The 12,243-nt window shown below is 49.6% G+C and overlaps 1 non-coding gene and 1 pseudogene across 1 annotated transcript; one reads left to right on the top strand and one right to left on the bottom strand.

The window, feature by feature from the left end:
- Positions 1 to 4,092: 4,092 nt before the first annotated feature.
- Positions 4,093 to 4,255, bottom strand: LOC121880426. The gene has a single exon (XR_006091532.1). It is a non-coding gene; the product is annotated as a U1 spliceosomal RNA (small nuclear RNA).
- Positions 4,256 to 11,346: 7,091 nt separating this feature from the next.
- LOC121880428 lies at positions 11,347 to 11,466 on the top strand (annotated as a pseudogene).
- Positions 11,467 to 12,243: the final 777 nt, after the last annotated feature.

Below are 12,243 nucleotides of genomic sequence, written 5' to 3'. Positions count from 1 at the left end.
CGGGAAGCAGCCATCCCCCTGGACTCCCCGCCCACATGGTACGATGTCCTCCGTAAACTTCCTGACTTCTCGTACGTCTACGGGAAAGGGTCGCGGAAGGGGGACGTGATTGCTGCCCGTATCATCATTGGGTATGACTTTGCTTGGGAGATTGGTATCCCCACATCCCCTGAGCAACGCTCTTGTGCGTTATGCAGAAGACCCGACAGCCGCACCCTTATTCACTACCTCCTAAGATGTCCCCACACACAACGCTTCCGTGACGCCTGCTGGACCACCACTCCACGACCCCCTGACGGAGACACGATGATCCTCCCAATACTGGCCAGATATTTTGTAAATAATATTGATTATGTGTTAAAGGAACATCCTTCCTTCCTTAGGCTTTAGTAAGCCCCTTTATAATATTTATACTGTATATACTTTTCACACTTGCCAGATGATTCTGGTGTCATTGTACAGGGGTACCTAGTGACAGCACTAGGATCCCGCTTCCTCTATCAAGGAATAAACAATTGAAATTGAAATTGAATTGAATTGATCCTACTCGCCTCCCCCATAGTTTCCTTGATGTTGGCTTACTATTGAACGGTCATACTTCCTTTCATCCTACCGTCTGCACCGAGCCTGCTCTGTATAGTGACCATCTTGCCGTTACTACCCATCTCAGGCTCTCCTTCTCTGCCCCGACATCAACTCCTTATCGATCCCCTCGCCTTCGTCTCACACAAGATGCTGTTCCTTCCTTTACCCAATACCTTTCTACCTGGGCGGATTCCTATGTTGTCCCTCAGTCCCTTGACTCTTACAGCGCTGATTTTGTTGATGCCGTGTATGACTCTGTCAATCGCGCTACCCCTCCACGCCCTCCCCGTCACCCCAGAAGTGCCACCAACTACTGGTATCGTATCCCTGCCATGAGACATCTCCGGCAGGTAACCCGTGATCTCCACTCTGCCATACGGAGGTCTCGGTCTCCAGAGGACTGGGAAGACTTCAAAAATTGGTGCTCTTTGCAACTCAGGAGCGCCGTCGGATACGTGAGGCGGACTGGCTATCCTTCACGGGGTCTCTATCGTTCCAGTCGTCACCCTCTTATGTATGGAATCGGATTAATGCTATACGGGGTACTCGACGGAGGCCTCCTCCCCACCCTGATCCCGCCTCCCTTGCCTGCTCTTTAATGGAGGACTGGGCACGAGCTTCCTCCCCAGAGGCACTTCCAGATCCAATGCAGGAGGCAGTGCAGGCCCGCATCGATGCGTCTGAGCCTGTTGTTCGTGCTGCTCTTACCTCCCCTGCCCCCACTGATCATCCCATCACACAGTTCGAGCTTGACAGTGCTCGTCGCTCTAGAAAAGACACCTCTCCTGGGGATGATCAGATAACCTACTCCGTCCTCAACGCCTGTACTAATATTCCTAACGGCCCCTTGCTTGCTCTCTACAATATGTCTTATGAACATGGGGTTCTCCCGTCCAACTGGAAAAATGCCACTATTATCCCCATCCCTAAGCCGGGAGATCCTGGGAAATATCGACCCATTAGTCTTACCTCCTGTGTTTGCAAGATGATGGAGAGGATACTCCATCGTCGCCTTCTTCACACCATAGGCGGCTTCCACAACTCCCTCAATGGTTTCATTCAACATCGCAGCACAGCACACTCCATTGCTTCCTTTTATTGCAATCAGACTGCCCGCGTCTCCGTCTTCCTTGATATCAAGGGAGCCTTTGATACGGCTCAGCCTGCCCTCATTTTAGCTGAACTTGCACGGTTAGGGGTTAAAGGGAGACTTCTACAATGGATCGCCTCTTACCTCACTGGACGTCAGGCCCGGGTTCGCGTTGAAGGCTCTATGTCTCCTGTTCAAGAAATGAACCTCGGCACCCCTCAAGGTGGAGTCCTGAGTCCCACCTTGTTTAACACTCTCATGCACTCCATTGCATCACTCCCGTGGCCGACAGAAGTTGTCCACTCAGGATATGCCGACGATGTCCTCCTCCAAGCCCCTGACTACCTCAGCATGCAGGAAGCCCTTGATCTGGTCTCCAGAGAGTGTGATTCACTTGGTTTCCTTCTTTCAACTGCGAAAACAAAAGCCATGTGGCACGGTCGTGTTGTACCTCCACCCCTTTTCTTATCAGGAACGCCCTTGGACTGGGTTAATGAGACAAAATACCTGGGTGTGTATGTAACTCGCACACGTTGTCAGATCCCTGAAGTCCGCTATCTTCGAGACATATGTTTTCGGCGTCTCGCTCCCCTCTCTACCATGTGCAGGGGTTCCCTTGGTGCCAGCATCCCTGTACTTCTCACCATGTACAAGTCTTTTGTCCGTTCCTGTGTCGACTACGCCGCCCCTGCCCTCGTCAACATTAGTCGGACTGCTGTCAACCGTCTCGAAGTTATCCAGAGGAAAGCTGCTCGTATCATCCTTGGGGCTCCTCAGTGGACACGCTCTACTTCTCTATATAACGAACTTGGTCTTTCCCCCTTACAGGATCGTGTCCAGGAGTTTTACCTAAAAACTGCCGTTTCCATTCTACGGGATCCTAGGGGCAACTATGTCCAAACCAACTTGACTACTGCTGTTCGAGACCGACCTCCATCTAGAAGACAGTGGCGAGGGTCACTCATCCGAGCCCTTCAGGAACACGACCTCCTGCCTGATATTGTTGTCACCCCTGCTGTTGGTTCGTCTCCTTCTCCCTGGCTGGATTTTCAACCTGAAGTGATTGCCCTCGGTGGACCGCTCCCGAAATCCCAGGTGAACCCTGTTATTCTCTGCAAATACCACCTCTCCAGGATCGCTCACTGGTCCCCAGGTAGGGTCGTCCTCTACACTGATGGTTCTGTTGACCCCGCTACAGGTAGGGCCGGGGCTGGTGTCTACATCTCCCGTCCTCATGCCCCTGAGCCTATCAAACTGTCTCTCAGAGTTTCTGACGGGGCATCCTCCACTCAGGCTGAACTAATAGCCCTCCTTGCTGCCCTTCTCGCTGAGGAAGAAGCAGATGGTTTCTGCCCCTTGCTTGTCTGCTGCGATTCCAGGTCTGCTCTCGACGGGATCGCATTTGGATCTGGGGAAAATAAGGACCTCATCCTCCGAATACGAGGGTTAACATCCACACTACAGGATGCAGGCCGTCCTGTGACATTCCTATGGATACCTAGTCATGTCGGTATCTTGGGGAATGAGGCAGCAGATGACCTTGCCAAGACTGGCTGCAACAAGGCCACACCTGACTACGTTGTTCCTCGAACACTCTTACAGATTAGGACCCAAATCCGCCGCAAACAGAGAGAAGCTCGGGAAGCAGCCATCCCCCTGGACTCCCCGCCCACATGGTACGATGTCCTCCTTAAACTTCCTGACCTCTCGTACGTCTATGGAAAAGGGTCGCGGAAAAGGGACGTGATTGCTGCCCGTATCATCATTGGGTATGACTTTGCTTGGGAGATTGGTATCCCCGCATCCCCTGAGCAACGCTCTTGTGCGTTATGCAGAAGACCCGACAGCCGCACCCTTATTCACTACCTCCTAAGATGTCCCCACACACAACGCTTCCGTGACGCCTGCTGGACCACCACTCCACGACCCCCTGACGGAGACACGATGATCCTCCCAATACTGGCCAGATATTTTGTAAATAATATTGATTATGTGTTAAAGGGACATCCTTCCTTCCTTACGCTTTAGTAAGCCCCTTTATAATATTTATACTGTATATACTTTTCACACTTGCCAGATGATTCTGGTGTCATTGTACAGGGGTACCTAGTGACAGCACTAGGATTCCGCTTCCTCTATCAAGGAATAAACAATTGAAATTGAAAACAATTGACTATTAAAAAAAAACCCAACTTCTTTCAATATTATGAGTTACTAGGCATCAATTAGAGAGTTTGAAAATCTTTCATTCACACGTAATTGTCAAAATATAAATCATATAAAAGTAGCGTAGAAAAAAAATTCTTTGCTGACCTTAAGCATAAATCAAGTACTATTTATTAACAGAGACCTTGTTAAGCTGTAAAAATACGCCGTTGTACCTTATATTTCTTATGTAATCCCTTATGAATTGTGTAAGGGGGATAGCGCGAACGCAGTCCCCCGCTAACAAAAATTGCGCACTCGAGTTAACCACATTTGGGTTAATCGCAAGGGTCAGTATCACCGGAGTGCAATGGTGAGCCTCGCCCTGGGAAAACCGCCTTCGTGATCACGGCATCTCCTGTGCCAGGTAAGTATGCCCTGAATTGTTCATCCTAAACCCTAACCTAACTTGACTGACTATCATTGTGCTGAAGGAAGAACGCGCATGCGTGCGTAGTGTCAACAAAGGCAGTAAGAGACTGCTCCTTAAAATTCGTATTTCTGACGAATTCAGAGCGTCTACCAATCCCAGCCTGTGCAGACAACTGTAGTAAGACCCAGATATCAGCACAGTGGCATATATTTTTTTGTTACTTTTGGACTTTGTCATTTTTTGGGGATAAAACATCTGGTCCTACCACCCGATCCCTCTGAGCAAAGTTGTTCAAGTTTGCGCATGCGCAATGTGATAGTGTGACGTCATTACCACTCCACCTGACTGCAGTGTTGCCAACGTGCCCTATGCCCGCCGTTAAACGCTCCCGTTCGTTGGAAACGGCGGCGGTGGGTGACAGTGATGCTGACGACTTTCTTCTTGAAGACACGTCAAAGAAGAAGCAGAAACCTCAGAAGTCAGGGTCTCCAGCAGGGGCCACGGCTCCCCCTTGCACCCCTTCTGGGGCTGTAGAGGGTGGACTCCTGTCATCGGGGTCCCCAAGTGAGCCTACATGTGGCTCAATGACCGACCCTCCGCCGACGATGGACATAGGGGATTCCCTTTGTCTCCCTGCCCCGTCGCGCCTTCGTCGTCTCGCCTTCCCTCGGGACTTGCCTCTGAGCACACGGACGACCTGGTTCTTCCGTCACTGCTCTCCACTTCAGGACTCAACACTTCGCCTCCGCCGAGGTCCCACAGCCGTGATAGTCACCACACAAATGGACGAGACGGTACGCCTGCTCACTCAGGTGGGCTTTCCTGCTCCCCAGGGGGAGGTGATGCTGAAGTTCACCATCATCACCCCAGAAACTCGTCGTACCAAGGTAATGGTTCGCCACGTACCCTGGGAGATCCCTATCGACGATCTTCGCCCTCTTCTCCCACAACTACTGGACATGGAACGCCGCATCAACCCGGTCTCCAAACGTCCATCCAACGAACTCATCGGCTGGTGGGTGGGCCCCCTCCCCCCGAAGGTGAATGTAGGACCAATTCACAACTGTCCTCTCGACCGATTTATCGGAACCCCGAAAATCTGTGGCGTTGCCAATCGTGGAAACACCGCACCTGGGAGTGCACGAGGATGGTCGCCTGCGGTTTCTGTGCAGGTCCTCACGACACAGTGGAATGCAAATCGAAAATTCAGAACAAAATCCCAGTTATTCCACGGTGCGTCAATTGCCATGGCAGTCACCACGCCTGGAATGCCAATTGCCCACAGCGTCCTGGCACTCGCCCGGGGAAAACTTACCTTGTACCACCGCCCTCGTCTCTGACGAAGCCCCTGTCAACCAAACCTCAATCCTATCCACCACCGCCTCTTCCATCCACCAAGGATTTCCCATTGATCTCCTCTCCTCTACCACCCCCTCCATCACCCCTACCACCCATCCTTTCTCCCCTCCCTCCCTCTCCCTACCGTTCTTGGAACAAGGTCGTTGCCGGCCCTGCCACACAGTCACCACCATCTCCTGCCCACCCGGACCCCCGCTGTCTCTCACCAGCACCACCACCTCTTACTCAACTGAACCCTCACCGTCCCTCTCCGTCGCTACCACCGCCACATGCCCAGTCGGGCCCTCGGCAATCCTCGCCGCCACCTCCAGCTCATGCACAGGTACACCAAGTTGGTTCTATGGAAACAATCACTCTCCGTCTGGATCGCCACTCCAAGCAAATCAACCTTCTCTCAGCCCAACTCGACTTGTTTGTGAAAACAATTGCGACATTGCAGAAGCAACAACAACTCATTCTGGACACCCTGACCCAACAGGGGCGCACTTTGCAAGCCCTGATAACCCGCCTCCTTCCATCTCCCGAGATGGAGGATCCATCCCTCGCTTTCCCACTCCTCCCTCTCCATTTCTCTCAACAGAATTTGGTACCTCCTCTGGAGCCCTATCTAGCCCCTCCGACTCATCTCACACCGGAGGCCGTTCCCTCCTCTTCTTACAATGGAACATCCAGGGACTTAGACCTCGCCGGACAGACCTCGCCCAGTTTGTGCTCTCCCATCAAGTAGATGTTGCTCTACTTCAGGAAACCATCACAGACGATGTTACTCCACTCCGCCTCTCTGGCTATTCTGTTTACACCCTGCCTCGGTACCGTGGGCAGGCTCGTGGCCTCCTCACCCTTGTGCGTAACACCATTCCATCTGTTCGTCTCCCTTCACCTGACTCACATGGACCCCCGTCTGAATTACTTTCTGTCTCCCTTACTCTTGGTGACCGGACCCTTCGTGTAGTCAATGTTCATTTCAAGAGTGATTCTCTGGACCCCCAGGTTCTTCACGACCTCCATGATGGGGTTCCCACTATTGTTCTTGGCGACTTTAATGCCCGCCATCCCACTCTTACTCCGGATCATCCCACTCCATGTACCCTTAACGGATCACATCTCTCACAGTTTCTTAATGGGGATGATGATGTTCGCTTTCTTTGTCCTGACGATCCTACTCGCCTCCCCCATAGTTTCCTTGATGTTGGCTTACTATTGAACGGTCATACTTCCTTTCATCCTACCGTCTGCACCGAGCCTGCTCTGTATAGTGACCATCTTGCCGTTACTACCCATCTCAGGCTCTCCTTCTCTGCCCCGACATCAACTCCTTATCGATCCCCTCGCCTTCGTCTCACACAAGATGCTGTTCCTTCCTTTACCCAATACCTTTCTACCTGGGCGGATTCCTATGTTGTCCCTCAGTCCCTTGACTCTTACAGCGCTGATTTTGTTGATGCCGTGTATGACTCTGTCAATCGCGCTACCCCTCCACGCCCTCCCCGTCACCCCAGAAGTGCCACCAACTACTGGTATCGTATCCCTGCCATGAGACATCTCCGGCAGGTAACCCGTGATCTCCACTCTGCCATACGGAGGTCTCGGTCTCCAGAGGACTGGGAAGACTTCAAAAATTGGTGCTCCTTTGCAACTCAGGAGCGCCGTCGGATACGTGAGGCGGACTGGCTATCCTTCACGGGATCTCTATCGTTCCAGTCGTCACCCTCTTATGTATGGAATCGGATTAATGCTATACGGGGTACTCGACGGAGGCCTCCTCCCCACCCTGACCCCGCCTCCCTTGCCTGCTCTTTAATGGAGGACTGGGCACAAGCTTCCTCCCCTGAGGCACTTCCAAATCCAATGCAGGAGGCAGTGCAGGCCCGCATCGATGCGTCTGAGCCTGTTGTTCGTGCTGCTCTTGCCTCCCCTGCCCCCACTGATCATCCCATCACACAGTTCGAGCTTGACAGTGCTCGTCGCTCTAGAAAAGACACCTCTCCTGGGGATGATCAGATAACCTACTCCGTCCTCAACGCCTGTACTAATATTCCTAACGGCCCCTTGCTTGCTCTCTACAATATGTCTTATGAACATGGGGTTCTCCCGTCCAACTGGAAAAATGCCACTATTATCCCCATCCCTAAGCCGGGAGATCCTGGGAAATATCGACCCATTAGTCTTACCTCCTGTGTTTGCAAGATGATGGAGAGGATACTCCATCGTCGCCTTCTTCACACCATAGGCGGCTTCCACAACTCCCTCAATGGTTTCATTCAACATCGCAGCACAGCACACTCCATTGCTTCCTTTTATTGCAATCAGACTGCCCGCGTCTCCGTCTTCCTTGATATCAAGGGAGCCTTTGATACGGCTCAGCCTGCCCTCATTTTAGCTGAACTTGCACGGTTAGGGGTTAAAGGGAGACTTCTACAATGGATCGCCTCTTACCTCACTGGACGTCAGGCCCGGGTTCGCGTTGAAGGCTCTATGTCTCCTGTTCAAGAAATGAACCTCGGCACCCCTCAAGGTGGAGTCCTGAGTCCCACCTTGTTTAACACTCTCATGCACTCCATTGCATCACTCCCGTGGCCGACAGAAGTTGTCCACTCAGGATATGCCGACGATGTCCTCCTCCAAGCCCCTGACTACCTCAGCATGCAGGAAGCCCTTGATCTGGTCTCCAGAGAGTGTGATTCACTTGGTTTCCTTCTTTCAACTGCGAAAACAAAAGCCATGTGGCACGGTCGTGTTGTACCTCCACCCCTTTTCTTATCAGGAACGCCCTTGGACTGGGTTAATGAGACAAAATACCTGGGTGTGTATGTAACTCGCACACGTTGTCAGATCCCTGAAGTCCGCTATCTTCGAGACATATGTTTTCGGCGTCTCGCTCCCCTCTCTACCATGTGCAGGGGTTCCCTTGGTGCCAGCATCCCTGTACTTCTCACCATGTACAAGTCTTTTGTTCGTTCCTGTGTCGACTACGCCGCCCCTGCCCTCGTCAACATTAGTCGGACTGCTGTCAACCGTCTCGAAGTTATCCAGAGGAAAGCTGCTCGTATCATCCTTGGGGCTCCTCAGTGGACACGCTCTACTTCTCTATATAACGAACTTGGTCTTTCCCCCTTACAGGATCGTGTCCAGGAGTTTTACCTAAAAACTGCCGTCTCCATTCTACGGGATCCTAGGGGCAACTATGTCCAAACCAACTTGACTACTGCTGTTCGAGACCGACCTCCATCTAGAAGACAGTGGCGAGGGTCACTCATCCGAGCCCTTCAGGAACATGACCTCCTGCCTGATATTGTTGTCACCCCTGCTGTTGGTTCGTCTCCTTCTCCCTGGCTGGATTTTCAACCTGAAGTGATTGCCCTCGGTGGACCGCTCCCGAAATCCCAGGTGAACCCTGTTATTCTCTGCAAATACCACCTCTCCAGGATCGCTCACTGGTCCCCAGGTAGGGTCGTCCTCTACACTGATGGTTCTGTTGACCCCGCTACAGGTAGGGCCGGGGCTGGTGTCTACATCTCCCGTCCTCATGCCCCTGAGCCTATCAAACTGTCTCTCAGAGTTTCTGACGGGGCATCCTCCACTCAGGCTGAACTAATAGCCCTCCTTGCTGCCCTTCTCGCTGAGGAAGAAGCAGATGGTTTCTGCCCCTTGCTTGTCTGCTGCGATTCCAGGTCTGCTCTCGACGGGATCGCATTTGGATCTGGGGAAAATAAGGACCTCATCCTCCGAATACGAGGGTTAACATCCAAACTTCAGGATGAAGGCCGTCCTGTGACATTCCTATGGATACCTAGTCATGTCGGTATCTTGGGGAATGAGGCAGCAGATGACCTTGCCAAGACTGGCTGCAACAAGGCCACACCTGACTACGTTGTTCCTCGAACACTCTTACAGATTAGGACCCAAATCCGCCGCAAACAGAGAGAAGCTCGGGAAGCAGCCATCCCCCTGGACTCCCCGCCCACATGGTACGATGTCCTCCGTAAACTTCCTGACTTCTCATACGTCTACGGGAAAGGGTCGCGGAAGGGGGACGTGATTGCTGCCCGTATCATCATTGGATATGACTTTGCTTGGGAGATTGGTATCCCCACATCCCCTGAGCAACGCTCTTGTGCGTTATGCAGAAGACCCGACAGCCGCACCCTTATTCACTACCTCCTAAGATGTCCCCACACACAACGCTTCCGTGACGCCTGCTGGACCACCACTCCACGACCCCCTGACGGAGACACGATGATCCTCCCAATACTGGCCAGATATTTTGTAAATAATATTAATTATGTGTTAAAGGAACATCCTTCCTTCCTTAGGCTTTAGTAAGCCCCTTTATAATATTTATACTGTATATACTTTTCACACTTGCCAGATGATTCTGGTGTCATTGTACAGGGGTACCTAGTGACAGCACTAGGATCCCGCTTCCTCTATCAAGGAATAAACAATTGAAATTGAAATTGAATTGAATTGTGCTGAACCATCTCTCTTATGTTATTTATTTAAATTTATAAACCAATTATATGATAACTTTTTATATAATTCGTAACATGCTAAAATAAAAATTGTCACATTAAAAGTGAGAGGCATATGATGGAAATAAACAAGTTTGGCTTTATAAACTATGCATTTCCATCAAAACACAAACATACGGGGTTAGAAAATTTTAACTATTGATAATTTTTTCGCGTTTTTCTTGTGTCTAATTCAATATGATTTCCCATTAGATCCAAAATAAAGTAATTAATAGTATCTCAACCATCAACTTTAGATTGATTTGCCAGGATAAGTTTGTATAGAGGTAAGCCAAGTTTTCTTCTGTAGCAAATTGATCCTGAAGCTTCTTCCTCTCACAATTAAGTCGTTTGGGATATTGCTTATGTACTTTATCTATTAATTATGAGGAACTTGCTATCCAGTGAGGGCTATCCTTCCTAATATAAAACTGAACATTGTGGAAATACTTTATTTGGCATAGTAATGAGATCAATATAGCCCAGAATCATTTTATTGGAAAATTGACTAATAACCAAACTAGAAATTGATACAATTCCAAATTTTCTACAATTATATGCAATAAATATTTATACTTGTGGAAGCATTTTACAAATACTTCAGGAACTACTTCTCTGGGCGGAGCTTCATTTTTTCATGAAGGTTGGCATACACGGTTCATAAAGTAATTGTCTCAATCATTTAGGCACTATCATTTTTAGTGCAATTTATACTTTTCATAATGCAACGGAAATTAGTTTTCCAGCTTCTATGTAGAAAATAAAATAACAAAAACAGCGGGTGTATTGTTGGTATCATAGTTAAAAAACATTGGCAACCGGCGTATCTCTTCATGGGAAAAGTACAGTGTAGGGTATGCGTCCTTCAGTCTGTCCCTCAAACATGCCAGTTTCTTCCTTCACTAACACTGGTCAATAATGTTCATAAAGAAAAAAGAAAGAAAGAATGAAAGAAAGAAATAACGAACAAAGTGATTTTTTTTTAAGATTAAGGAAAACTAAAAATTGTAAATGGTAATATAACAATGAAGTGTAAAGAATAGTATAATAATTGGTAATATAATTACGGTTTTTATTATTATAGATTACTAGTGTTGATGCAAAAGGAGTTTGACTGTTTATCTGCAAACAGAACTCGAGATAAATTCTTGTTGCACCAATTTAAAACTAAAGTAAGGTTATTGTGTAATGTGCATTGCTTTGATTGCAACACAACAATCGTCATCGCTTCTCGGCCTTTTGGCTAAGATCAAAGTGTAGTATCTGTTCTTATCAGCTTAATGGAGAGTACATAATCAGTGTTCTTTTTTACATAGAAGGAAGAGCACAGATTTGGACTTTCTGGGGGTGAAAGTAACAGAGTTACTCCTTTGTTGTTTTAGGTGGTGAGCAGGGAACCCAGTATTTCACCATTGCGGTGGTTATTACTAATACCATGCAGTGAGAGGAAACATACTGGGGGGGCCTGCAAAGCCCCAAACCTGGTCCCACGGGACCCCACGTGGGTGCTTCTCACACGTGGCTATTCCCTCCTCTCTGTACTTCCTTACTTAGTACTGGCTGAGGGACCTGCACTCATAGAAGTGTATTCGTCCCAAAGTCCCTCCCCGGTAAACCATCACCTTGCGATCGAGTGGGTTTGTGATGGCGAAAGGGAGGTCGGTACACAACTCTCGGCCGATCCTCCAGGAATACCGTGATAGTGCGGGTACACCCTGGTAAGGGGGTTGTCATGTGTGTGTGGGTGTTCGTGTGGGTAAAGCAAGATGGACGACGAAGAGCCAAGGGGAAGAAACGAAGGAGATCGCCAGCCGGAAAGAAGAAACCGAATGCTGACCATATGGTTCCCTGCACCACCATCCTTCAAATGCACAGAGAGGACGCAGGGATGCCCATGGGAATGTGCGTCATCGGGGTGGTCTGGCTGCAAGCAATCACTAGTCCGACATCTAAAGGAAGCCCACAACAAGAAAATCAACGAATATATGAACATGTGTGCAGGGTGCTATCTGGTACTGACTATCCGGCCAAGCAATCACACGTGCATCCTCAACAGGCAGATGAGGGAGGAGCAAAGGGTTCCCCATTTTCGTTTCCAGTGCGACGTGCAATACTGCCAC

Source organism: Homarus americanus, unplaced genomic scaffold, assembly GCF_018991925.1.
Source record: "Homarus americanus isolate GMGI-L3 unplaced genomic scaffold, GMGI_Hamer_2.0 scaffold44930, whole genome shotgun sequence".
NCBI lineage: Eukaryota > Metazoa > Arthropoda > Malacostraca > Decapoda > Nephropidae > Homarus > Homarus americanus.
The sequence above is the reverse complement of the archived record's forward strand: the minus strand, read 5'-3'. Positions and strand labels throughout refer to the sequence as shown.